At 35.9% G+C, this 23,890-nt stretch overlaps 1 long non-coding RNA gene across 1 annotated transcript in view; it reads left to right on the forward strand.

Moving 5' to 3' along the window:
- LOC122164534 overlaps window positions 1–15,051 on the forward strand; it is a 194,603-nt gene extending 179,552 nt beyond the window's left edge. Inside the window, exon 5 of the long non-coding RNA XR_006170246.1 lies at window positions 13,622–15,051. This is a non-coding gene — a long non-coding RNA (uncharacterized LOC122164534). The remainder of the gene's footprint in view (window positions 1–13,621) is intronic.
- Window positions 15,052–23,890: the final 8,839 nt, after the last annotated feature.

Raw genomic sequence — 23,890 nt, forward strand, 5'->3', positions numbered from 1 at the left:
ATTTTAATCAGGGGTGCTTGATATCATTTGCAAATGTGTCATTAATTTGAACAAACACTGGGTTGAACTAAGAGGTTTATTTAAAGTTACAGATTCCATTTTGGAAGTGTTAGTCCAGTTCATTCAATACATATATATACAGTGATTGAAGGTATGACACTTTGCTTTCTAAATGCAAATATGCTTAACTCAGAAGAATATTAAGATTTAATTTCTTTTTTTCCCAATGTGGAAACATCATAAAATTCCTAGATATAAGAAAAAAGTATACTAGAATAATTTGAATTAATTTCCTGAGGAAAAAAGAAACACTTTACTGTGTAAGAAGTAAATGATTTTTTCTTTGCTTAAAATCCGTTGGCTGCATATCCTAATTTTATTCTTCATGTCAAATTTTATCACTCTTCTAAAGACTGAGCTCTTCTCTATCTTCTTACATTTATCACTCAGTCCAAAGTTACAGCAGGCAACTGCTCTTGGATTTTTGCTGAGACAATGACAGAAAAGTCATTCATTTCCAAAGTTAACAACAGTGAGTTTTGCTTGATGCAGCAACTTCACCAATTGGAATTTAAAATGATTATGAATGCTTAATAAAAGCAAACGCTAAAATCCAAATCTGTGAGAGGGATATTGAAACAAAATGAAAATGTAAGAGATTTTCTGCTATTCATTTTAAATCTAGATGTTGTTAAAACAGAAATATATCCATGCTTCTGTAAGCTGTGTAACAGCTTGCAGGCTGGGTGTCCTACTTCAAGAAGGAACCTGCGCTTCCTTTAGAAATTGTTTGCTGACCTGGAGCAAATCTCCTTTACGAAATGTATATTGTTTTACTAGTCTGGACCTGAATTCAAGAGAACTTATATCTACTTCTATCTCTTCTGCCAGTCTTCAGGTTTTATTTAAATTATTGGCAACAAGGTAAACATGCACTTATACTCCACTTCCATTGACTTTTCTTTTCATGCTGATACAGGATACTGAGTTGGGTCTGATTTTGGAGAGAGTCAATACGATATTGTTGTGATAGCCTTCTGCTGCTGCAACTCATTTGTGAAAAGAACAGAATGACAACGAATTCTCTTGTAAAGGGATTTGCTGTATGTGAATAAAGGGGGTTGCAAGAGTTCCGTCAGCTGTTATTAATTCTTTTTTTCTTTTTTTTTTTTAAGAAATATATTTCTAGAATAAAAAGACAAATTGTGACCTATAGAAAATCTGTTTATAACACTTCAACCCTAGTCAAACTTAATCTTTCCTCATAAGTCTTCATATAACCAATTATTTTTTTATCATGATTGTACTATTTAGTTATTTACTTTTCTTTTAAACTTGTTTTTCTAATTATATAATCCCCAAAGTGTTTTCTCCAAATCCTATTTTACATGTAGTAATCTCATTTTTCACCACGCAGTCTGCATTCCCTAAAATTGTTTCTTAGCAATGGCAAATCTTGGATATGTTTCTCACATACATCTGATAACTAGAGGAAAGTTCTTAAGTGTTGTTACCATTTATGAGAAAAGACTTTATTGTGATTTGATTAATGAAGTTTTATTCCTCTTGGAATACAACAATAATATCTCCTCTGGATGAAAGCTACTTTACTCTAAATCTATGTTAATATAGGATATACATCTCTATTAAACCTTCAGACTTCTACTTAAATAAAAAGTTTGAAATGAAACTTTTTTTAATTATGAGTGAGCCCTCCAAATTTCTGGAAGAAGTCGGCAGCACTGGCATTGTTTTGTGTAGCTGTATGCAGCAGTCTGATATTTGCCTTGAAATGAGTTTAAATTAAAGACATTGCAATGACTTTAAAAGAGATACAGTGAGTGGTAGTGCTCAGAATAGACAAAGAGAATAAATGTCTCACAGGGTAAATTATATAGGCAATCCAAAGACATGCAGGATAGAATGTATTTGATGAATTAATTTTATTTCATTTTAAAATAGATTTTATAGATAGACAATATGTATTAAATGAACAGAAATTTTCCAATTCTTTCTGAAGGCAAGCACTGAAGGATGCATTTTCCCAAAAATTTATTGAAAATGTATTACCAAATAAGTTGAATTTACCCACAGAATTCAATCTTTGAGGTCCTCCTTTATGAACAAGGGAGGTGAATAGCCTTCTGAATTGATATATCAATTTTTATTAGACATAGTCTTTTAGTACTTCATGTGTGCTTCAGGAAGATCACACACATTTGGTTTTCCATGAGATTTGAAGCATCAGTGGAAGTCATCTTCCTGAACATGATAACTAAGCTGAATAATAACAGCATAATGTAAAGATTAATACCAAAATGAAGCAGTAAATCATATGCTGATTACAATTACCTATATATGTAAAGATATTGACTAGTTAATGCATAATTTTATATCAAATATTTTATTTTGGGAAGTGTCTCTGAAACTTATTTAGCCTTAATAGAAGCACTGCTGCAAAGAACGAAGGCAACTCAGAACCAGTGGACAGACAACAAAGTTTCACGCAGAGCAAGTACAGCAGAAGCATTATTTCATTCCTTTGTACATCATATGATGCATTTTCTTTTCAGCATCTTTCCTGAAATATTTATTTGCTGTTATGTTTCTCCAGAGAACAGTCTACAGTAAATTTCAAGAATAACCAGAAGCTTTTGTTTGAAAAATCTTTTTTTCCCCTTTTCCCACTTTTCCTGTCTATAATGGCCTTGTGACCTTTATCATCTCAGTATTCTTCCTCATAAATGATGTAAATACAATACTACATTTACAGTAGATACAGCCAGATACAGATTTTGGGAGGGGTTCTCTGTTTACTCATCAGTTCAAATCGGGTTTCCTAACAGCAGCAGCTTAGTGCAGGCTGCTCGCTTAACACTTTTGTTTAACCCTTTATCTCCAGAGTGTTATGTGTGACAAAAACAGATCCAGAACTAAATCAGATTGTTATTCAAGAATATCTGCATTTGCACCGTTTTCCTTCTTTATTGTGCCTGTTATTCCAATGAAAACAAATACATTAATAAATAGAAACTGGGCATGTAGGTATAGGGTATAAATTAAGAAATGCTTGTGAAAATGAATCTGGCAGTGCTGTGTCCTTTGGAAGGATCTGATTTTATTAGAATATAAAAGTTATAATGCATAAAAGGCATCCTGAAGCTATATTCATTGCATTGCTTTTTATGAGGTCTAACTTGTTAAAGAGACAAATGGTGAAAGCTGGATCATATGAACAGGAGAATGCTGTTGGGTCCAAAAGTTTATATTTCAGAAAGCTATAACACAGACTGGCTTGTTTGGCTGTTTTTATGCAGAAAAAGACCATGAGGAAATTGATAAGAAGATTGCAAGCTGGAAAACCTATGAAGTAAAATGCTGCATTGATGCTTGCCTGCTCTTTATCTGGGCTTGAAACTTTAGGTTATATCTGTTTCATTAGTGTTAAACTCCTTCATGCATTTGAAGAGCAAATCAAATGCAAGGAAGATAAACTTAACATACATTGCCCTTATTTGTTATAGTTGAAATCCACACACAGTTCCACCGTGATACATTTTTAAAGCTCTATATAAATATGTTTTTGAGTGCTTTTTAACTCTGTATTCACAGAAATACTTTCTCAGCACTTTCTGGCCATGCATAAAACATTGACATGAAAACACAGCAGGATGCTCACTTATTCCTGCCAAGAAGTACCTTTGTACCACAAGGGATAAAAACAACAAACAACCAACAAAAGAAAAATTCCCCCTTTTTTCTTTATTGTTGCCAGACTTCATTTCTGTAAAGGAAATGTTGCTCTATTAGGCTAGATGCAGTCTGAAACACTGCTGGGCTGAGAATTGTTGCAACCCTTATATGAATGAGAAGTAAGCATCCTCTGTGGTGCTGGAGAAGCATTGTTAGTCATTGTAAGTGTAACAATAGATGGTTTAAGTTGAGTAGTAAACATAACAGGTACCAAGAGAAAAGCTGCTTCTACTGGAAATGTTACTCTGAATTATGGAAGTTCATGTTGATTTTACAAGATCATTAAGAATTTAGTAGAGAAACTAATTATTCTCACGAACATTCATTTGATTTTGAGTTTTTTCCATAGACTTTCTTTCCGGATATGCTGGCTGAAATTTTTAATTCTGAATTTGTCCTAATTAAGTAGCCGAAAAGGGTCTAAGTTGAAAAGATTCAGAGGTTTGTCATCTTTTATTAACACCCAGATAACTGAAGGTTAGTAACAAAATTTTGGGATGTAGAGAATTTAGAAACAGCTTTGAATAAGAGCAGAATAACATACATGAACAGTATGAATAACTTTAAACTTGTACAAAATAGCCATTCGCACTGACAAATGCAGTAAGTATTCATGCTGCTTTAAAAATATTTTTTGTTAATTTTTGTGTTATGTTTAGATCTTTTTTTTGCATTGCTTTTGTGAGGTTGTTTTGTTTCTTTGAGGTTTTTTTTGTTTGTTTTTGAACTGCTAAAAGTGTTAAAAGAGAGCACTGATGAAAGCCAGGCAGAGTGGATTCCACCATGTGTGCACGTGAACAGATTCTGATGTTTCTTTAGGTTTCTAAAATTCAGGATTTCTCATTAGGATTACAATCTGAAGAAATACTAATCTGAACTCTTTGTTTTTCTGCTGAAATTCTGTATCATCACATCTAATTGAGCCTTTCATCATTGCCTACATGACATTCAAAGTATTCCTCAACACAAAAATTCCCACAGCACTGTAAATCACTATCATTATTTGATAGTATTGAGTGAATAGTACTAGATAATTGCAAAGCATACATTTATTAGTTCTCATTATGCCTTCTCCACAAAGAGGCAGAATGCCAAATTTGAAAAAGGCCATATGATCTCAACGTTTGGTCTTCAGACATAAGAAACTCTTTATTCTTTATGGCTGTCCTCTGAAAAATAATGCATCATCACGTAAAACATGTACATCATATTTTATACCTTGGCTAGAAACATTTCCTTTTTGCATGTTTTATTCTTTCATGACTTCAAAGATTTGAATTTTAAATGTAAAGCTTTGAGGGCTAGAATTATATAGGACTTCTTTGTTATTGCATTTCTTGGTACTCAGGAAGATGTATTGAGAGTTTAGGACTGTGTATCCTATGGGACTGAACTTATTGAAGAACAGCAAGTCACTATTAGAAAATGTCTGCCAGTCCCTGAGGATCTTTTTCTATTACCTACCTCTAAATGAATGACTAATATAATGGATTAATCTTTTCACCCTTGATACATGACTAGAAGACTTTATGAACTAGCAGGAACATATTTTGATATCATTGGTGTCCTTCCCTGTCACTAATGCTGAATTTCCAAATGGGTTTTGGTATTCAACAGAATCCACAATTCTGAATTGTTAGAGGCTAACAGTGTTATTCTGATTCCCTTTTTGCTTAACCTCCATATGTCCCCTGCATAATTCTACCTTCTTCCAGCATCAAATCTGTGACAAGATCAAAAATGCATCTAGTCAGATAGCAAAGGTGTTCTCAACTCAAAAGTGCAACTAGAATTTTAACAAGAAAATTCAATGCAAAAATTCTGAACATGTGTATGCATAAATGAAGGTAACTTTATCAGCTTGTCTTAGGGTTTTCCATGAACTTGGATGTATTGATTTTTTTGAGACTACTGAATATTGCCTTTCGAAAACTTACCATACGAGCAATGTATGTGGAGAATATCTTTCAGAAAGCCCATTGTTAGGAGATAAAAGCTGCGAGGCTTTCTGAATGTATCCAACAATATTTTATTTGCATGTTAGATTTACAGTTGTAAGTTCAAGTAAAGTTCAAGTCTGAATTTTTACTTAATTGGTATGAATCTCAGTGACATAAGTATGTTCAATTAAATATATAAAATAAAAATGGATATATTTGAAATTACACAGTGAAATTATATTTGAAATTATATTTGAAATTATGCAGTTTTAAAGTCACTATTGTGCTTTGATGAGGTTTGCTTGGTACAGATGGGCAGTTTGAGGTGGGTTGGGGGTAGCCAAATGCGCTGATTTCCTCTGTGTTGTCTGTTGTGCAGGTTAGAGCAATGTGGCCTTAGTTAGAACGTTTTTAGTGTGTTCAGGTCCAGGTTAATGCTTTTGACATTCCTTATATTGAGCCAAGGCTGGTGTCAATGCTGTGTCAGCACTGTATCTAGTGAGTGCTCTGACCACCTGCAGTGGTCAGCTAGCCAGAGCGGGCTTGTTGCTAGCTCCGATTAGCACCTGGTTTGAAAGGGTAAACCAGGCATTGTGTCTTTTATGGATGAACAGCTGTTTCTGTTTCTTTTCTGAGAAATCAAACTGATGATGCTTTAATTACTCCACCTTATTTCTCAAAGCTGAGGAAAATACCAGGTTTGTAATGAAGTCATCTCTACCCTTTTGTCACTGTAGAGTGTCCCTGGTGGGAGTCAAATACACAATAGTGAATAAGTGTCTCCACAAACAAGAATATTCTTCTCCAGTAGCTGGATTAGAACAGTAGACTGTGCGCTGTGTTACTTTTTCCATCATTAAGATACGCAGTTGTTTAAAACTAAATTATAAAGATGAGAAAATTACTTACTGCAAAAATAAATCTACTTTTTAAAGAAAATAATTGCTACTGGGACTTTTGATATTGAACAGTTTCTATGAGAATTGCCTACTTTTTAATTAATTGGCATGTAAACTGTGTTAATACCCATTAAAAGCTACAACATATGCTGCAAAACTGTCCTTCAAAGCCCCTGGATGAAATCTGAGGGGAAATAAATCAGAGGTTAGCTGAAAAGTGTGTTCTAGTCACTGAACAAACACTCTGCAATTAGAGGTTCAGATGTTGACTTTAAAAAGACAACAAACAGGTGATTTGACATTCAGACTGTACAACAGAAACAAACACAGATGCTGTCTTTAGAAACAAGACAAATCACAGTCTGATAGTTGCAGGGGAACATCACAGTGTTCTACGTTATTGCTCAGCGGAGATAAGCAAACTGTGAACTAAATAAATTGCAAGCAGTGTAAATTATGCTTCACAAAGAGGGAACAAAGGGAAGATCAAAAGGTATGGGAGTATGCAAGATTAAAACAACAGAAACTGTTCTCTTTCTTTTCATAGTATCAGCTTTGCTTCATGCAGCACTGAGCAAGATCTGGGCAGTGCTTTCTGCAGAGGATGTCTCTTTTGAAACTGTACTCTCATTATCAAATGCTGGAGGTTGTTCCTAAAATGACTTCACAGAAAATAGCAGGAGCTTTATATGTACACAAGCATACATTCCAACAGCATGAAGCTTTTTTTTTGGTTTATTTTTTTCTTTTTTTATCATAGAATCTCCCTCAATCCTTGGAAAATAAAAATCCCAGCAGCAAAATTAAGAAGAACAGAGCTTGAGAATAATACAAATTTTTCAGTCCTTTCATTTTGTTGTTTTAAGATACTTTATGTGTAATTCTTGTTTCATTATCATTCATTTTATTGCAATCTGGCAGATGCTATGCTAGGTAAATGTCCCGTGTACTGGAATGAATAGCTATGCAACTGAATCTTCTTGCTAGCTGAGCACCTGCTTATGACTTCTAGACTCATAACTCTGTTCTCAGAAGGGAACGGGCACATACTGCTGTCACACAACACTTTTATTGAACATCATAACTGACTTCCATAATAGCAGATTGCTAGCTTTTGATTCAAAACTGTGGGATATGTTAGGTTGAAATTTGCTGGTTGAGTGCTTGGGTCTTGCAGAAGCAGGCTTTCCAGAGGGTAAGCACTGTTCATGAAGACTTGTCAAGGACCTGGCATGTCTGAGTGTATTTCTGTTAAAAAAAATAAGTCTTCTTTTATACGTTCCAACACCATGCAATCCTGGTAAGATGTTGAGAATCTTACAAAGAATTCTACATCCAGTTTAAGTAGAAAAACATTACAGAAAGCAGCAAATGAAGCAAATATTTTTTGCAAGTCACTGTGTCTCCTTTCAGTTTGTTTTCTGTAGATTCGTAGAAGAACTGTCAGTAGGTAAGCTTGTGCTAGAGGACTGGAACTTTCATGAAGTAAAACTCCATGATGTGTATGAACATTGCACATTTTCAGTACAAGGTCAGAAAGTGTCATTCTGCTCAGGTCTGCAGGTATATAAAAGAAATCAATATAGACCAATTAAGGGAAGCACCTGCTTTTATTATAAACGTATTATTTTAAAAACTTGCCTGTGATCATTAGGAAGCATTATTGATCAACAGTATCTGAAAATCATCTCCTGAGATATAATGATAAAATCTGTTATATTTAAAGAACTTGAGCAGTTTAATTAGCAGATAGGCTTCAGACTTGCTTATGTAGCATTTATCTCTGTTTAAGTGCTTAACGCCTTTAAAAATCTACACTTTAGGGTCTAACTTCAGGGATCATAGCAAATGTCTAGGAAAAAAATGCTGCTTTATGAAAAATAGAAAAGAAGAGACTGTCTGATCATTTATACCAACACTTCCCTTAAAAGGAGTAGTACCTCTTTTTACCCTGTGTGTCTTCATTTAGAAAACACTTTCATTGTATAAAGGATAACAGGTTAGATAAAAAACTGCTCACTAAAGATCACAAGGTTGGAGCATGGTGTTTCTTAGAATCAGTGTACAATCATGTGTCTGTGGACACAGGTATCATTAAACTCAGTATTAAATGTTGAGAAGGAAGATTTTTCACAGACCAAGATTCTCAGTTTCAAGAATAAGGCGTCTCTTGAAGGGCCTTACCTTCTGACTTTCTACCTAGACACCACAGACCATGTTTGACTGAAGTGATACAAGCAGCTATTTGCAGTGTGACTTGACAAAATAATGGGATCACTATGCTACTTCAGAACCTTGTCCCAGCAGACCATTACAACCAGTGAAGTGGATCAAGTGGTTACATAAGACATTAGAACTAATGGAGTGATTTTATTCGTACTAGAACAAATCCACCCTTGCATGCCCTGTGACTGACACTAAATATCTGGGTAACCTTATAGGGTAAGACATTTTCTAGCCCTAAAAAATCACATCTCTCTCCTTTTCTCATGTTCTAAAAGCCAGGTAGGTTCTTGTTTCTTATGATGAATTCTGTGCTGTAGAACAGAGAGAAAGATTGTTGTTGAAATTGATTGTTCCTGTGAGCAGGGAAGACTCTTTTAAAGGCAGTTTGAGAGATTTTATTTTCATTTTCCATGAATAGGCATGGGCTGGCACTCAAGACAAAATTCGGTGCATTTTTAAAGCAAGTAACAAATTGGACCTCAGCTGAATGACAAGCAGGTGGCAGAAGGACACCCACTCTAAATCCAAAATGATATGGGAAGGATGACCAATGCTGTTCTTTTCGAATCTTGCAGTCACCCACAAACTTCAGGAATGAGTTTCCACGGTTCTTTTATAAAGATTGTGACTGTATTAAATCTCTGAAATCCAAAAAGTTCTTGGTGAAAGCCTTCTCTGGATCATGATGTCTCTGATGATGGAAATATACAAGTACTTAATGGGAGGGTACGCTGAAATTTGAGGAAGAGTTTTCTCAAAGGACTGACAGGGATAGCACAAGAGATAATAGACATGTTGGAGAATTACAAATTGCAAGCAGATGTAACATAAGACTTTTTTTTTATCATAACAGTGGTACGATATTGGAACAGGACTGACAGAAGCTGTGAAATCTCCATCCTTGGATCTTCCAAAGCTAGTCTGGACATGGCCCTCAGAATGTGCCTCGGGCAGAAGATGGGACTAAGGATCCCCAGAATCCCTTATAACCTAGGGGGTTCAGAACTGCTGTTTCAATTCAAGTAGACACTCTGGACCACATCCTGAAGTTAGTCTGAATATTTTATTGAGTTTAGGGGGTAATGAAGAAGGAAATAGTATTGACAATGACACAAAACTTAGAATTTCTCTTGGGCCTGAATTCCAGATATTGATGTAAAATATTTATGGGGATTTGGCATGTAATGAGACGGAGTCCAGTGATTAAACCCTGAATTCCCTGACATTTGAAATTACATGAGAAAGAAGATGTACCGATTTTTCTCAGTCACCAAGAAGAGAACAGGGATTTGTGTAATATATGTATCTCCTTTGAGTTTTTTCGTTTTCTACAAGGTCAGCCATGGGGTCTTCATTTCAGACTCTGTGACTGATGCAGGCTACCATGGGTAGCAGGCAAAGAAAACCTTAGTCCTATCATGCTCAACAGTTCTTCTGCTAAAATGTACAGGGAAAAAAATGTCAAATATCAATTTCAAAGGGTAATAATCAATTTATGTGAGCAGTGAAAAATGTTTTTGCCTTTCTGGAAATCCTGCCAGAATACCCTCCTGCAGTCAGAGCTCAGGATTACGAGGTCACCATCCCATATTTTCACTCTGGAGAGATGATGTTTGTCACTCTGCCTCACTGAGTCATCAAAAAATCACCCGTACACCTTCCAAGTCTGAAATACTAATCACTTAAAAGAACTGTAGGTCTGTGAATATTTAGAGCCTGATACTCTTTCTATTGTAAATTATTAGAATTTTTTTGTCATTGGAAGGGAAATGGTTTCCTAAGAGATCATGTTCAGGCTTATGAGAGCCAGATTTTACCCTTCAAAGGCGTATTTCTCAGTCCTAGCCCTGAATCTGTGGATGCTCAGGGCAGACTGCTCTTACTGGCTATTATTGTGTCTGACACTATTCTTCTTCAGAGTATTCCCCGGGTAACATCTCACTTCTCTCAGGGGATAGTAATGATAGTAATGTCAGTGACTTTTAAAAATAGTTTTTCTTATGTGGAATGTCTCTGATGCATACAAGTATTCTCTAAAGGTTAATATGAGGCATTGTCAAAGTTAAGGAAATGTAAAGTTTCTTTTTTTTCTTTTTTTTTCCTTTTTTTTTTCTTTTTTTATTATCTAGAAACCAAGATAATAATGGAACCATATTTATTTCTGAGAAAAATAGTGGATAGTTGCCATGCTGGTTTTTATGTAGGTTAATGTGTTTATGTACGTTGTATCTGAAAAACTACATAAGTACTCCCTCTTTCCGCCTTGATTTCTTTTAGGTTTAACTAGCAGTGGCTTGTTCTTTTTTCTCTTCTTTTTTCTTTTTTCTTTTTTCTTTTTTTTTTTTTTGTGTGTGTGTGTGGTATTCGTAAGAATTGATACTGTATTCTGTAATATTATTCACTTTTGGAGACAAACTCTCCTTTTTTATCAGGGACTTTATTGGCCTAACCCCATTACAAATGCATTGCAGAATAGGTTTCCCTTCAAGAAGAGCATGTAGATATCTGTGCAGGTAACAAATACATTACAAAAGGACATTAATCAGGTGAAATTTAAAAAAAGCATCTGCTTCTGGCCTTATTCTGGAACAGGCTGCATTGGAAATCACTCAGGCTGAAGTCTTGAGTTTGTGTGAACTTAGTGCTCTGTACATATCTCTTTCAACATCCATCATTTAAAATCTCAGCATAAATTTAATTTCTCTTAAGGGTTTGTTGTTTTTTTTTTAAGTAGTGACCAATTCTTAGAGTGATTTTGGAAAGTAGGACTGCTGATGAATGCACATCTTTAAAGCAGTGTCAAACATTTGAAGAGCTGGAGCTAGTCCTTTTAATCACAAGGATAACTTCTAAGATTGATATTCCTTATTTGGCAGAGTATAATCCACACATACGGTCAGAATATTTAATTCTTAAAATCAGTGTTTTCTGCTTTGCATTCAAGTCTGTTAGTGCTGTTGATTAGATGTCAAAGCTTAGACAATTTGATCTCTAATACTCTGAACATGGCAACATCTCTAGGACACAGTGGCATTTCAGCTTATTTCGTTATTTAGATAGGGAAAGCAGAAGAGAAATTTTAAACTTTTAAAAATAAATTTTAGCAACATTCTGAAAGTTGCAAAAGACCATTGGACCCCACACCTGCTGTGTTGACTTCTGCTGACACCTTCTGACAGAGGAAAAAGCATTTATGTTACAAGAAAGAACAGAGAGTATTAAAGAATTAAAGTCAGCAAATGTATTATTCTGAAAAGAACCACATTCCTCTTCTTCTTATATGGAATGAAAGCAGCAAATCAGCATAGCTGAAAGTAGTAGGAAAACAAAATTGAAATGATAATCTTCCTAGAAGGTAGCAAGTCTTCTCCTTGCTGCTAGGCACTGGCAAGGTTTATCAACTCAGATAGTGCACTGCCAGTTTTTTCCAGCTGAGAAGCTGTTTTGGCAATGAAATAAATTATTGTTCCAGGCTCTCTTGCAATATAGGGAGATTTCCTTCAAATTCCCAGATACAGAGACATCTTTCATTATATACAACAAAGTAGTAGTTTGGGTGTGTGTTCATGTTCAGGACTCGATGCTTTTATTCCTTTCTCGGCCAACTGGATTATTTTTGTTACGGACTGTAATAGGCTTTGTCTCTGTGTCCATGAGGTACCCAAATGGACTGAGGAGAACTGCAAGGTCAGATGTAGAAATGGCTAGTAGCATTTTTCACTTTTTTTACAAGGTATTTCCTTGGTATGTTGTTAAGCCATAACACTAAGAAGGCCTCAAAGCTTCTGTCTAGTGAAATTATTTTGATTTTTGTAGCATAGTTATGCATTTGTCAATAATTCCTCAATCTGGAACATCTTTTCTTTTCATTTTTGGATACTGTTTGCTTTTCATCCAAGTGAAATAAGGTATTAATGTGGAAAATAGTACTTCCCAGAGATAAGTAGTGGCCTTTAAACAGCAGAAAGCAGATTAAGCAGCAGCTTCTTCAAATCATTTAATACATTTCATATATAAAGATTTTGTTCCTTTATTTTATTTTTTTTTATTTTATTTTATTTTATTTTTTATTTAATTATATGTTATTTCATATGTAAAGAGTAGGAATGTAGATTTCAAACTTGTGAATGACTGAGCACACGGACACAGATGGTTTGTAACTAATTTTAGGCTGTATTTTCCATTCAGATTAGCAGATCCTAATGTTAGAATTTTCATGATGCATGAAGAGTTGTCTTCAGAAGAAAAAGTTATTTATAAAGACATCGATCTCCTTCCAATGGAAAACTGCAAATGCATTATCTCTTTTCCTTACTGGTTCCAACATGCTATGAAAAAAGACTTTGTAATACTGATAACACCAATCTGCATGTCACTGAACACCTGTGTTTTACATGGTCTATTTGAAGATTAATTGCCTACTTTGCAGCAAAATCTTCTTGTTGAGAAAGCCTGATTATGAACAGTGCTTTTCTAGATCATTACCCTTAATGTAACTACATATATGAGATAATGATTATTGACTAACTGCATTTAAAAACTTCTATTTCCAAATAAAAGAAGAGGGAAAAAAAAAAGCAAGTATTTTACATCCACTTCATGGCTTTGCAGTTGACTACTGAGGAAACATCAACTCTTTAATCCATACTGGCTAGAGGTAAGGTACAAATTTTAAGATACAGTGCAGTATAAACACAGAGACCATTAATAACTGCTGAAGAATTTACCAGCAAAAAAAAAAAAAAAAAAAAAGGGAAAAGCAGGCAAATGAATTTTATTTGTTTATTTATTTATTTATTGCAGATGCAGCATATCTGTGGTTTTTCAGTACCAAAAGTGTAAGAAGATGATGGGACTGGGATAAGAACTGAAGATACATTTGATCAGAAAAAAATTACGAAGATTTCAGAGCTTACAAAGAAAATGCAATGCTTTTCTTGGCCCTATCCACTAAACTGTTTCCAATAAGAAGACTTCTGCAGCCCCAACCAACTCCACAGCAACTGTCTGTGCATGTTCAAAAGTCTTAACATGTGAGCGTCTTGGCAGAACGGAGTCTACCCGAACTCAAGGATGTGTAGAGCTTTGCAAAGTAGAGCAGCATCAAATGGGAGAAGAGCATGTTACGTATTTTTGTGTGCACCTAACTGAAACTTTGGATTATGATTGTGTCTAGGGCAAGCACAAGAGAAACATGGTTATATTACCTGCTGTGTGCTGTATTACTGTGATCACCGTACTGTAAATGACCAATTTTTCTTTTCAATATTATCCCTATAGTCAGTCACAAAAAAAAAAACCAAAAACGTTTTGCCATATCTTCTACTGAAAGTCATGCAATATCTATGTGATTCAGCTTAAGTTAATCAGAGTATATACATTAGTGTATACATTGGTATGTATTGTGATATATAATAAACATCTGATATAAATAGGCTGTTGGCCTCTGTATTTAATAAAGGCATGAAAATACCAAAGTTTGCTTATCTTTTTCTCAGTGTTCTGATCTAGATAATTATATAACACTGCACGTCACCAGCAAAGCACTTTATAAATGGCCAGAAGTCAGCCAAACGGACCTAGCTGAAAAATGTATGTATTTTCCCTTCCTTGTCAAAGGACAAGTTCTGTATGGGCTGTGCTTTGACTGTGTGATGGGCTGAGTTCAACCCAGCTCAAGGGTGCCTGGCTAGCTAGGGTTCCAACCCCATGCTGGATGCCACACAGAGGGCTGTAGCAGCATGACCATGGCCAGGTGCAAGGAGCCCAGACAGCCTCTTACTCACTCCCCATCTCCATTGGTCTGCGAATGATTAAAATAGAGTTTGGTGGTGAGAAACAAAGATGTTTTGAAATCCAGTGTATAGTTTATATTAAGTTTCTTAGTGTAAAATCTAACACTACTTAAACCCTTTTTGTGAGCTCTGCGGAAGTCTTGTTATGTCTAAAGTATGAAGAAAAACCTTCACCAGTTTCAGATGAAAGATTTAATTCAAGTTGGATACTTTTTAAAATGACTTTCCCTGTTTGTCTCCCTGACCCTAAGATATTTAGTCATTTATATTAAATGAACTTTTCTGTGAACCTCTGTTTCAAACCAGCACTACACTGTCAGACTGTGAATATGAAGTATTATCATCTTGGCCACTACATGATATTGCAATTAAAGTCCTCTTCAGCCGTTAGTTGCTTTTTCTGATCAAATGGGAACATGGCATTTCAGAGGCTGTTCACTCCCCAGATCACTTCTGCCATGTGCTTTCTCTAATGCTACATTAAATCAGAAGCAGAGCAGGAAAAGTTTTCCCTCTGGCCTAATTTGAAGGTTGGTCTCAGCTTCAGTGAACTTCCAGAGGCTTGGAAGAAGTTTTGGCTGAAGTTGGGCCTGTCACAGAGTTATCTCTAGGTCAGTCTGTGTCTGTGACGGGGACAGCAGACCCAACAGCTGGAGGAACAAAAAAAAGGGAGAAAAAAGGGAGGACCAGGGGGCTGTCAATGGTTTACAGGCCCCTTTGGCCTCGTTCTGACTAATGGGGCAGGTTCTAACAGACCCACACCCTGAGAAAGGGGAAGGAGGAAAAGGAAAATGGCAAGCAGATGAGAGATGGGCCTTAAAACAGAAGAGCGTGTTCTGTCTACTTAGGGTTTTATTAGATAAAAATTCTCTCAGTGCACATTTTGCAACAGATCTTAAATGCCTGAGAGGGATGCAGAAGAGAATAAAAGATTGAAAATGTGGAAAGGTGAGCATGCAAATCAAAAGAACTTGGGAAATAGATGCTCGTAAATTCACGTCCTATACTTCACACCAGTGCTTCAGCTGTTCAGCTGTTTGTGTGTATGCACATTAGACATCTAGAATGGCACTCTCAGAAAACTAATAGAAAACTTGCCTAAAAATTTCATAGGCACACAAAGAGGAATGACTGTGAAGTCCTTAATACCTAGATAATTATCTGATTTCTCACTGAAGTATTATAAAGTGTTATTCCACACTGAACACCTAGATGGCAGCTCTTAACTTAAATATGTTGCTCAATCAAGCCTTTAGTCTACAGGTTCTTGGTGGCTCCTCTGCTTCTGTTGAGGTTCATTTGTACAAAAGAGAACATAAGATTTACAGAGTCACAAGTGGAATGAAAATTATATAGTTAGGACATTAATTCAGGCTGCCTAAACAGAAGATGTTGTTTCCTACACTACTTTTATATAATATTTAAAATTCAGTGGACAGTGTATAAAAATAGACACTTTCTTGGGGAGGAGAACTGGAAGACTCCAAAATCCTCATTTTTCAAAGAAATGCCTTAAATATTTGAGCTACAGTCATGTTCCTTTGTGTGGTCAAACTCATTCAGCTTTGAATTATTTTAAAATACTTCAGTATTAATATTTCTTCTTTCACCATCATCTTCTGAATAACAGGCTATGACATTCAGATTAGAACAGTCTGTTGAATGCAACTCCAAGCACCTGAGAGAGAGGAGAAATACCAAAACTGGGACTCTCCTTTTCTGTTTAAGTCTCTTGTACATGAGCTAGATATCAAACAATAAGCAGTAAGGTGTTGGAACTAGGTTATCTTTAAAGTCTCTTCCAATCCAAGCCATTCTATGACAGCACCCTGCTCAAGGCACGATGACAGGCTCATAAGAAGCTTTATTGTCATAAAGGGAAGTTGAATGGTCCTACTGTGGAAAAAATGGTTTGTAGTCTCTTGTCTCATTACACTGCAGTCAGAAAAGCCATGCTTTTCTCAAGTCATTTCTCAACTTTTATTTCTAGGATACAGGCTGTTTCTTCTCTCTGAAAGAGACAGTACCAGTGAGAATGTAGCAATTTACTTAAGTGGCAAATAGTGGGTTTGACAGATGACACAGCTGAAAGTAATGTTAATTAAGCTCAATCTCCTATTGGAGGGGGCTTTGACCAACATGGTTTAGTGCAGATGTCCTGGCCTGTAGCTGGGGTGTTGGAACTAGATGATTATGAGAGCCTCTTCCAACCTGTACCATTTTGTGATCATTTTATTGTATATAAATAAATTGGCTGGGTAAGCATATCTTTTGAGGAAGAAATTTTCTTGGAAATAAGAATAAAAGCTATTTTGATGAAGACTAGAGATTTAGCAGAAGTTTTTTCTTTATTAGTGAGGAAGAAAATGAAGAGTACGTGGTGAATTATTGTTATTTTGTGATTTCTTTTTGTCTGTTTTGTATGTTATCAGCGGTATTTTTTTATTTACTTGAAAACTCACCTTGTTGGGGAGGCAGTAAGAAACTCTTCAGGAAAGTGGAGTATGCAGAACCACTATAAGGAATGTGTGTAGAAAAATATGTTGCTTTTATTATCAGAGTTCTGCTATTTAGAAAAGTAAAATGTAATATATTTCTTGCTTTTGCATATAAAACATCTAGTGTGCCTTAAAATAGCTAAGGGTATACACGAGGAAAATATTCTTTCCGTATTTTACTGGAAGTCATGCTGTTTCATGTGGGACAATTGAAGAGAACTGTTGTTATTTCTATTGTCAAGATTGTAAATGTTTTTGGAATAGCAATCATAGAATCAACAGATGTGATCAGTGTTTTTCTTCTGAGTTAAATACTTCTGAACTCAACTGTGTGGAGTCTGTTTGCTTGTGTTGTGTTGGTGGTTTTTGTTTTTTTTTTTTTCCCCAGTAGGGCATATATATGATTAGGTCTGATAAATTAATTTCAAATATGGTCATTCTAATGATTTTTTTCTTTTTTTTTTTTATGTGTCATATAGCCAGATACAGCTTTTAGCCCCTCTTGCCAACCACGTTGTCTACAGCTTATGGCAGTTTTTAATGTATGACCCAGTACAAATGTTTTACAAGTAAAAAAAAATTAAGGGTTTTTAAGGCCAGGACGGAAATAACTTGGGCAAAAGCACTTCTATCTCTTGTATGTTTCAAAACATAAAAATGTACATCTGGCTTTGAGCTGGTCTAGTTCTTCATAGTCTATTCCATAAGGATGAGTATCAGCTTGATTATCTGAGGTATTTATGCACATCTTATGTGAAGGTTTATAAGAATATTGATAAAGCAAATATGGGTTTACGTATGTTAAGGTTTATGCTGGTTATTAAAAACCATGTATATCACAAATATACGACAGTGTGCCCTATGATGTCCAAACATTAGGTTTTTATAGGTAATCAGAAATTAGCAGGTTTGCTTCACAGGATAGATAGTCATGACCTTGTGCTTCTGGAAAACGAAACCGAAATGGGTGAGGAACATGCACAGTACAGATGAACAACTCTGCGAACTGTTCCCTCTGTCTTCATTGTTGGGGCAGAAGGAATGTAAGGATTTTACACAATTGATCCATCTTCTCAAATTCCCATGTTACCTTATTTTTATTTTGGATTTTGTTGCCTGGTACTGTGCGATGTTCTAGAAAATACTCTTGTTATTAATATGTTGTGCAATTAGCAAGTAACTCAGGTGGTGCCAGTATAAGGAAGAAAAAGTGAGAATATCTGATGCTCTCTTTCAGTAGTTCATGACCGAAGCAAGTTTTTTTGTTGTTGTTGTTTGTTTGTTTTGAGTACTGGTCTCAAAAATAACCGTTCTGTATTGGATTGTAGTGATGCCTAAATATAAATAAACTGGATCTTACATAACAGTTGGTCTTGAGAAACACTGGTGATAACTGTCTCAGAGTATTCATTATTGCCTCTTTGAAGTCCAAACATTGATTTCTGGCATCTTGTATTTACTTTATTTCCTTAAGCATTTTGCAAAATCTCTTAACTAATTGAAATTTCTCATGATCTTCTAGAAGGAGAAACCCAGTAGAAATACTTTTAATACAATTAAATTAACTTTACGTGTCTGGGTGACCTGGCACTTTGGAGATCATAGCCTTAAGAATCAATACCTCATTTGCTGAAACAGTTACAAAATGGGCTGTGCTATTGTGTCGGTCTGCAATTAATTCTGTGGAAATGAGTAGTTCTCATCTGACATTGATGTTTAAGTGAAAATGTGTTCCTCAGTATCTATAAAAGGGTCTTGAAAAGGAAGGCCATGCTTTCACTTCTGTGAAGGCCCTTTACTTGGCAGTATATCAAAAACTGAGCACGAATGTTATATGCAAGGGACAAAAAAATGCTAATGAGATTAAAATTAGTTCCTTGGGTAGGAATTTTTTTCTCCTTAGTTACCTTTCACCCACCCTTCTCCAATGGCCCCTCCTTTGCCAAAGTGCTAAGTGATTTGTGACTTTCTATTTGTTAAATTTGATCCATTGCAGTGTGAATTCCAAATCATTCTTAAAACAAAACCAAAACTGTTCAGCAGTTGCTAAAAGTTTCTTGCTTTGTACGCAAGCCAAATGTCAGTAACTTTTTCAGAGGAGACAGACTCCTTAATATAACGAGACACTTGCTGCATGCTTCTGCATTAAGTGACATTGAATTGCTGAGATATTGGCAAACCTGTCCAGTAGACACTCAGCTTGTCTTCCTCTGCTGGTTCTAGTTCACTTAACTTATGCTGACTCTCCTCTTTTGTTTTGTCATCTGAGAATTTCCTATTCAATGAAAACCTCCTTTTGAGACTAATTAAAATCAAGCTAGAGAGATTCTTTGAAGCAAAAGCACTATAAAGAATTAAACTCTCATTAGGAATATGAGAATATTATAAATATTAAATTCCTACCTTCCTCATTTTTTTGCAATTGATCTTATAGTTGTATACTTGTGATATTTAAGAACTGATAATAGAGGTTGCTTTCTTATTTTCCATACTGCTTTTATTTGCATGTGTTATTTCATACATGTGGTGTCTGCTGTTGTTGGAAAGTTATGAGAAGTGTCTGCTGATTTTAAGTAAGAAATAAAATCTTTCTCATTTCTTGAATTAACTTATTATACAGTAACATCTGAATTATTTTTGTGGTCAGGTTCTGGGTTCTTATTAATTTCTGTCTACTGAATGCTGCAGACTATTTGCAGGTAGGTTGAGAATAGACTGTCTGGATGTAGTAAGTAGCAGTGAGTATTTTTGTATTAAATGAGCATCTCCTAATCTTAGCCTGTTAGTACATCCTGGACGTTATTTTAATATTGCTTGTCATTTAGGAATCTGTGACAAGAATTATCTGAAGTGACATAAGACCACGAAAGTAGACTATCTTCAGCTTTCTTGTACTGTAAAGTGCTTTAACTCCATTGTCTCAGTTCCCTGTAAGACTGAGCTAAGAAAAACATAGTTCTTGTGTAGTGTTTTCTTCAGCAAGTTGTAATCTATCAATTCAAATATTAATTTGAATGAACAAACTCCAGAGGATTTTGTATCACTTCTTAGTTCAACTGTTGAGCAGTTAACGTAACTTGTAGAATAAAATCGTGGAATTCAACATTCTTAGATCCTATGGAAATTTTTGTTGTTTTCAGCTATCATTCTTTCTTCGTGCAAGTGTTAAGTATTACAGAAACTATTATTCAAGCCCATTATGTTCCATGTGGCTTCGAGTACACTTGGATTAGGTACATCAAATACTTGTAGAGAAGGCCACCGAACAGTTCATTTTGAGTGACAATTTAAGAGTGCTTCTTGCTGTGGAGTTCAAGCTGTTGCAGTTCAGGATGGATGTGTGGTGGTGGTCATCTGGTATACTTGTAAAGGGCTGAATTACCTTGATTTATTTATTAATAATAATAAAAAAAACATTTTGTTTGTTTGTTTGTCCTCCCCTCCTTCAAGGTCTACTCTCCTTCCAAATTCCTCTTCATTTTCATCAGTAAATCTGAGTTTTTTCCAGTCAGGAATGAAACTCAGATCTGCATTATTAATGCAACATGAGACAATACATCATACTCACAGCTAAAGAAAAGACATTGGAACCTAAGCACCACGTAGTAGCTTAACCCAAATCAGTGCTACTCTATCCAACAGTTCAAAAATAATCATTATTGACCATCTGATCATACACAGGCATCAGCAACTTAAGAGATGCGCTGCGTCAAGTGACTTGTAATGGGACTACCCAAAACTAGTGCCTGGCTCAGCTTCAGAGTTATTGAAGAATTAAGAAACCCGATACAGGATGCACCATAGCCTACAATTCCCTTTTACCTTTCAGAGTGGAACCTTATGGTGTTATTAGCTAAAAATTATACGGCTGATAGACAGATTGTGAGGTGCAGAGAAAACATGAAATTCTTAAACACAAATAGCCTTAAAAGATGAAGCAACAGGAATAAGATGATAATTATTTATTATGATTTATTACTACCTTGGTTAATTTATTATCATTGACTTGTACAGGTAAATTTGTTTGGTGGAGGGGAAGGATGCTTATGTACATGTGGTAAGTGAAAGCTTGCACTGCTTCATGTTCCTGGTGACACTATTATTCTGCAATGCCATTGCAGGAAAACTGCACACGTGCTTCCTAGCTAGCGCGTTCTTTTCAAGGTTATGTGTGGGTGCATTTATCATTCACTGAAAGATTCATAATGGTTACATAGTTTTATTGTCAAAGTGCTGTGACTAACAATTTACTATAGAGGTGCTAGTGTTAGGATAGAAGTGGGAGGTGGGATGGCAATTCAAAAAATGCACTGACATTATTAACATTTCCTCCATTAAATGGAGTAGGCTTCTTTCTGTAGGCTTCCTTTCATTCCACTTGGCATCAAACACTAAATATTAACCTTATCTTTCTGGAGTTTAGGACTATTGACAAATATGGTACAAATTAAATTGCAGAATGAGGCATTTCTGGCAGCAGTGGCTGGCTATTAATGTTGTGAACCTGCTCTCAGGGAGACCCTCCTGCACGGCCATGTTATGCTCAAGGGCAGGAGATAAACCTGCCACTTCTGAAGAGCTTTTGATCACTGTGTGCAGGCTTGCGGCTTTTTGAGCACCATCTTTTTAATTTGTGTTCCTGTTCAGCTTGAGGACTCGGTGCACATTATTATTTGCTGCACCCTAATGTTGTATGAGTAACAGGCATTTTTGCAGTATCTGCCTGGGCTCTAATTTCTGTATTTTGCTTCTTTATAATAGCAAATGAGTTTTCTTGGAAGAGCAGGATTGGGATTCATTTATTTTGCTTCAAACAACAAAGATACGTTCTAACAGCAATGCAGGCATAATTAAGGTCTGAGTTAGGTCTTCAGATATCTCCTGATCTCACCCTCCTTCTGAGACACACCATTAATGAACACTTTAGGCTGTTGCCTTAGAGAAGGTGTTGACATTTAATTTTCCTGTCTTTCTTTTTTCCCTACAAGATAAAAGGTGGTAGAGGAGGGCAATCACTTGTGTAGGTGAGGACTCTGAAATAGGGAAGGCTGGAGGCACGGTTTTTTTTTTTGTTTTTTTTGTTTTTTTTTTTTTTCCTTTTCATTCTAAAGCAGAACTAAAAACAGAGTGTGGAGAAGAGAACTCTCAGCCATGGCTGCCTGATGTGCTGTGGTTGCCCCCACAGATGGCTTGCTAGGAGACCAGTGGGCAACTGTGCAGGCAGGATGCTAGCAGGGCCCTCCAGGCTGGGGGCCAAAAGAGATGCATCAACCTCCAGCTTTACTCTGTAGCCTCACAGAGATGAAAGGCAGTTTATAGTGCATTTAACACTGATAATCACAGCAATACCTTGAATTGCTACGTACTGCCATGATTACTGTGCCTCACTAACATGCACGCTCATAGCAGCTGCTACAGAGGGTGAGACAGAGCTGGTTAAACCAGAAATTGCAGGGGAAAAAAATGGGTTGGGGGGCAAAGTTGGAAATTGTACATTCAAATTGTGAGGTGCAAAGCTATCATTTAATAAAAATGTCTAGGACTAGCAGAGACTTTGTTGGTATAATTAAAAGCCAAGAGAAGTAGCGTATAGCCTGGCTATTGCTCACTAATTTTTAAGTTCAACTAGAAATTTTTAAAAAAATTTCACAAAAAAAAAGCCCACTTATTGCAGATACTGGCCAAGCTGCACCTTGGCTAAATCGATCTTGATAGATAAGCGTTCTGTGTGCCCAATGTCACTCAGAGATGTGGCTGTAATAGTGAGCTTCTAAACAACAATTATTCATTATATTAAAGATACAGTTTTTAAAAGTGATTGGAAAGGTTGACCTTTAATGCTTCTTTGTATTTTTGCAAAGAGAGAAGCTTGTTGTGGCTGTGAATTCAGGCAGGTCATCCGTCAAGCTCACTTTGCAGGCATCATAGTTTAAACAATGCTTTGCAATGTACCGTAAGAAGATAAAGTAGAGGCAAGGAGGATGGAATCCATGACTCCTTTATCAGTTCTTCTATCACTTGTGCTGTGAATCCAATTACAAACTTCTGTAATATCAGCCTCCTGTACAGTAAGGGATCTGATTATTTCAGTCGTTGACTGAGACCAAATGGCGATGCTTTGCCATGACATTCTCACAGGATCTTGGCTGGTCAGTGATTGGAACATGTGCATATAAATGAAGTCCCTCGTAAGTGAGTTATAATACAAATGAAGTTCTTCCTTTACATCCTAATTCTTTTATTTCTAGAATTTTAATAGGATTTTTTCAGAATTGGTCTATTTGCTGTCCTTGCTGTTTTCTTGGCTTTTTTAAATTGTGCAGTGCCTTTTTACATGTCAGGACTAATACTCATAATATGCTCCAGGCAGTTTAAATAGGTGTGTTGCAAATCTTAATGCCTGGCCTCTTTACCATCATTAAAAAATGGTACTGAATTCTCAGAATTGATTGTTCAGAGTTTCTGCGTTAAAAGTGATGTGATGAAGCAGCAATTTGTAAGTGCAAACATTGTTTCTGATACTCAAGCATATCAAATGTAGTTACCTCATTGCAGTTTTGTTATTCCCTTGATGTTATCCTCGTCCCTGTGAGCCCTATAAAAATGCAGGTTTCTTGACCATTAATTGCTGCTGAACAATGCTGTATTAACATGCACATCAGCATTACAATCCAGACTTGCTGGGGCCTTGCTGCAATGCATATAAGAGGTACACGGGGCAGTAGAGAAAAATCCTTAAAGACAAATTCAGATTTAACAGTTTCATTGTTTTGGGGTTT

Source organism: Centrocercus urophasianus, unplaced genomic scaffold (genome assembly GCF_019232065.1).
Source record: "Centrocercus urophasianus isolate 14NV4802_14NV808 unplaced genomic scaffold, USGS_Curo_1.0 seq_26, whole genome shotgun sequence".
Taxonomy (NCBI): Eukaryota; Metazoa; Chordata; class Aves; order Galliformes; family Phasianidae; genus Centrocercus; species Centrocercus urophasianus.